Source organism: Penaeus chinensis, chromosome 34, assembly GCF_019202785.1.
Source record: "Penaeus chinensis breed Huanghai No. 1 chromosome 34, ASM1920278v2, whole genome shotgun sequence".
NCBI classification, from domain to species: Eukaryota; Metazoa; Arthropoda; class Malacostraca; order Decapoda; family Penaeidae; genus Penaeus; species Penaeus chinensis.
This window is the reverse complement of record NC_061852.1, coordinates 1,503,428-1,508,427: the sequence shown is the minus strand read 5'-3', so window position 1 is coordinate 1,508,427 and position 5,000 is coordinate 1,503,428. Positions and strand designations below refer to the sequence as shown.

Below are 5,000 nucleotides of genomic sequence, written 5' to 3'. Positions count from 1 at the left end.
TATTCCCTCGTTAATGAAGCCAGTCACCTCAAGCCATGGTGCATAGTAAAAAAATATATATCCGGTGATAAAAAAACGCTCGCAAAACATTCACCTTTTTCATTTCTATCTCACAAAGAGGATTTTTGCCCCCCTTTCTTTCAGTAATAATAATAAAAATAAAAACTTTCAAGTACACAAAGACCCTACCTTAGAGGTTGAATGACCGGGGTGACTGTAAAGAAAAAAAAAAGAGAAATTATTGGTGTGTATATTAAAACATTATGAAACTGTTTTACAAAACTGTGGCTATATTTCTCATTCTAGTAAACCTTAATGGAGATATTCCGTGACCACTGCAACAATGCCTGGGAAATAAATGGAATAAATTAATGCATACTGGACTTGCTAAGGATAAAAAGAGAAGACATGTTGGGTTTTAGTACAATGAATAATGTAAAGGGTGATAGAGAGCAAGCCAAGACTTTCAAAGGGTATGCATTTCCTTTAAATAATGATTCACGTGTAATACTATAGAGAAATGCATTCCAAGGATATAGTTACCAAAAGTTCTCTTCCTTATAGTTCGTCAACAAAGTGTGTGTGTGTGTGTGTGTGTGTGTGTGTGTGTTAATAATAATGAAGGACTGTGTTCCATTGCATTCCCCGCAAGACCCTTTCCCCAAGTTCGGACAAAAGTCTACGCGAACAGCACTCCACTTTTCACTTAGGCCAAGAATAGCCAAGACTATCGACCTGGATATCATATCTTCCTTGAATCTGAGATTGCGCTATCGATCGATCATTGGATTTTCTTCTTTCTCTTTATGATTCAAATGTGACTTAATGATGAAATAGTATCTTGATTATTAATAATATGGAGAAAACTTTATGTATATACTGTAGAGCAGTACATACATAAAGATATATTGAATTATACTGCATATATACAGATACACAGAATACACAGATATTGATTTATGCGTATGTGGTACATTCATTGCACTCTAAACATATCATTGCCATCAACCTGCATATCTGTTCACTGCAGGATATGCAAAACACGCATGAGTGTTTGCGTGTTTGCGTGCACCCATGTTTTGATGCGGATGCTTGAGCGAGCGCACACGTGCTTGTGTCCACACGTGCTGGTGTGACTGCAGGTGCGCGTGGGACCCAGACGACCTGGTCTGTCCCTCACGCATCCTTTCTGCCCTGCGTGACTCCGCAGCCTCGCCTTTGTTCGTCTTTTCTCAGGACCCACATTAGCCTCGAGACACGGTCACGTGACTCCCGGAAAATAACCTCATGACAGCATATTGCAGGCGAGGGAGGGAGGGGAGGGGCAGGGGGGGAGGAGGGGGGCGAGGTAAGGGGGTCGATGGGAAGGAAGGATGGTTTGAACGAGGAAGGGAGGGAGGGAGAGAGAGAGGGAGGGAGGGAGGGAGGGAGGGAGGGAGGGAGGGAGGGAGGGAGGGAGGGAGGTAGGGAGGGAGGGAGGGAGGGAGGGAGGGAGGGAGGGAGGGAGGGAGGGAGGGAGGGAGGGAGGGAGAGAGGGAGGGAGGAAGGGGGGGTGGAAGGAAGAGGAAGGCGCAGTAGGACGTGTAAGGGAACATTCAGAAAAAAGAAGGAAAGGGGATTCGAAATGTAGGAGAACGAAGAATGAAAAAGAGATACAGGAATATGAAAAAGAGGTAGAGGAATGAGGAAGAAGGAGGAGGAACAATGCACAGAAAGACGAATGGAAGAAAATTCAGAAATACAAAACGAAGAAAAATAAAATAAAAAGTAGGGAAGCAGGAGAAAGAAAAGGGGAAAAAAAGAGGATTACGAAGATGAAACTGTAAAGGAAGAAGAGGAGGAGGAGAAGGAAGAAGAAGACGCAGGAGCCGCGTGTTGTTACCTTGCCCTGACCTTGAGCTTCGTTGATACGGCAGCGGCGTTGTCGTCAAGAAACCTCGGTTATAGATCTCCGAGCTCTGTAATTTGGGATCAAAATGCATAGTTGTTACCAAGCGTTGCCGTGGGTCGTGGAAGGGGGTCGGTCGGCTTCTGATGCTCACAAACTTATAATCTTCGCATTTAGTAAAAAAGAAAAAAAGAAAAAGAAAAAAAAAAGAGTAAATAAGCACAGCGTTTAGCGGAGAGTAAAAATAAGATCATATCTTTCCCTTTGCTCCCTTCTCCTTCCCTTCCTCCTCTTTATTACCTCTTCCTCCTCATCCCCTGTTTTTGAAATCCACCATTTTTTTACTAGAATTTTCCTGAAATGCTCCGTGGATTTCCAATGCTTGTTGTTGTTGTTGTTTAAACCTTTACTCGGAGTATTTGCCGCGATTCCCCGTGCATGACTCACAGGAAAATGTGACGGACAATTATACCTGATTACGTTTCTTGCCAGCGAAGGCGAGTCGATCTGGTTTGCGTTCAGCTTTTTCTGGCGCTGTTCTCCGAGGCATTCGAGACCAGGTGGGTTATTCAGGCTCCTGCGGCGCATTCACGCACGCATGGGAGTAAATACTCGACGCAACTTGTGTATATGCATACGCACAGAGAAAGCTGCACCCACGCACACACACACACACACACACACACACACACACACACACATACACACACACACATCATAATAATCCACAAAGTACAACTTTGCATTCTCCAGTCTCCTTAAAAGCCAAGACCATCTCTTCGAAATGCTTCAAAATGGTATCTCATGGCACCTTTAAAAATATATAATTAAATGACGTGGGGCGTTAACGATTTAAATGAGGTATGACGGTTTCCTGCTTCTTGTCTATAATTTCCTGTGTAAAAGGTTGATGGATGCACACTCACACGCACGCCCCCCCCCCCCCCCCCATATATATATATATATATATATATATATATATATATATATATATATATAAAGATAGATAGATAGATATATATATATATATATATATATATATATATATATATATATATATACACACACATATATATATATATATATATATATATATATATATATATATATATATATATATATATACACACATATATATATTATATCAAATAAATGAATATATATATACACACATTAAAATTACATTAAGAATGTCTTTCACAATTCGTATTCAACAAAAACAGTCACACAGTAATCAAAAACCGTAAACAAGGCCCACACACTCGACGCCAATGCATCTGCCACCCTATCCCTGTAGTCACGACGTTAGAGAAGAGAGTTCAAGCAATTCCAAAGCCAATCTCGACGACGACTAGCCTACCAAAGTGAACCGCGGAGGAAGTGCAAGGAAACGGTACAGAACCGCTACGTCGCTGATTTCGCTGCGAGGCTTAAAGAACCGTGGCTGGAGAGGTAAAGGGTTGTGGTCAGCGCAAGGAGATTCGTAGCGGTTGGTGACGGGTTAAGAAGAGTATTAGTGGCAGACTCACAACATTAACGAAGATGGGTAGATAAATAGACAGACAGATAAATAAAGAGATAGTCAGACAAGATAAAAAGACAGGCAGATATACAGATATATAGACAGACAGACAGATAGATAAATAGACAGTCAGACAGATAGATAAATAAACAGACAGACAGATAGAGACAGAAAGACAGACAGATAGACAGATAAATATATTAATAAATTAAATAAATATGAACAGATATGTGATGTCTGGATTGGAGATCGATAACATGGAGAAAAAAAAATATTAACGACAGAGACACTCAAGAGCAACTGTGATTGAGAGGCAACTTGGACAAACAAGCAAAGCAAAACTCCATCAAATACAAAAGAAAAAGATGGAATTGTTTGAGTTGACTTCTAATTACCTTATCTTAAATAAACTTTTATCCCCCTATTGTTTATTCAACACGGTAAAGTTTTTTTTTTTTTAATTACCCTGTATTGTGTATACCTTTCCCCATTCTATTATTTAATCAACACGGTACAATATTTTTTGCATCTAATTACTCTATTTTGTGTATACTTTTTTTTCTCCTTTTATTATTTAACCAACACGTTACATTTTACCTTCATTTTTTATTTTTTTAAATCTCAGCCTTGGCCTCTTATTTTGTACCGCGGATTTCCCTCCAAATACGTCAACACATCACGTTCTTTCGTCATTTTCTGCCATTTTAAGAACAGCAGTGACAGGAACCACTCGACACCCCTTTCCGTCCGTGTCTTCACAATCGCCGGGAATAATGGCAATCCGAGAGCCCGAGACGCTCTTCACAATCGCCGCGAATAATGGCAGTCCAAGAGCCCGAGACGCTCTTCACAATCGCCGGGGATAATGGCAGTCCAAGAGCCCGTGACGCTCTTCACAATCGCCGGGAATAATGGCAGTCCAAGAGCCCGTGACGCTCTTCACAATCGCCGGGAATAATGGCAGTCCAAGAGCCCGTGACGCTCTTCACAATCGCCGGGAATAATGGCAGTCCAAGAGCCCGTGACGCTCTTCACAATCGCCGGGAATAATGGCAGTCCAAGAGCCCGTGACGCTCTTCACAATCGCCGGGAATAATGGCAGTCCAAGAGCCCGTGACGCTCTTCACAATCGCCGCGAATAATGGCAGTCCAAGAGCCCGAGATGCTCTTCACAATCGCCGCGAATAATGGCAGTCCAAGAGCCCGTGACGCTCTTCACAATCGCCGGGAATAATGGCAGTCCAAGAGCCCGTGACGCTCTTCACAATCGCCGGGAATAATGGCAGTCCAAGAGCCCGTGACGCTCTTCACAATCGCCGGGAATAATGGCAGTCCAAGAGCCCGTGACGCTCTTCACAATCGCCGGGAATAATGGCAGTCCAAGAGCCCGTGACGCTCTTCACAATCGCCGGGAATAATGGCAGTCCAAGAGCCCGTGACGCTCTTCACAATCGCCGGGAATAATGGCAGTCCAAGAGCCCGGACGCTCTTCACAATCGCCGGGGAATAATGGCAGTCCAAGAGCCCGTGACGCTCTTCACAATCGCCGGGAATAATGGCAGTCCAAGAGTCCGTGACGCTCTTCCACAA

The 5,000-nt window shown here is 43.0% G+C and overlaps 1 protein-coding gene across 2 annotated transcripts in view; it reads right to left on the bottom strand.

The window, feature by feature from the left end:
* Positions 1-5,000, bottom strand: part of LOC125043772 (ubiquitin carboxyl-terminal hydrolase Usp2-like) — a 136,319-nt gene that overhangs the window by 101,294 nt on the left and 30,025 nt on the right. For both annotated transcript variants that reach the window (XM_047640046.1, XM_047640047.1), the window contains exon 2: positions 190-214. The gene's annotated coding sequence lies outside the window, so the exon portion shown is untranslated. The remainder of the gene's footprint in view (positions 1-189; positions 215-5,000) is intronic.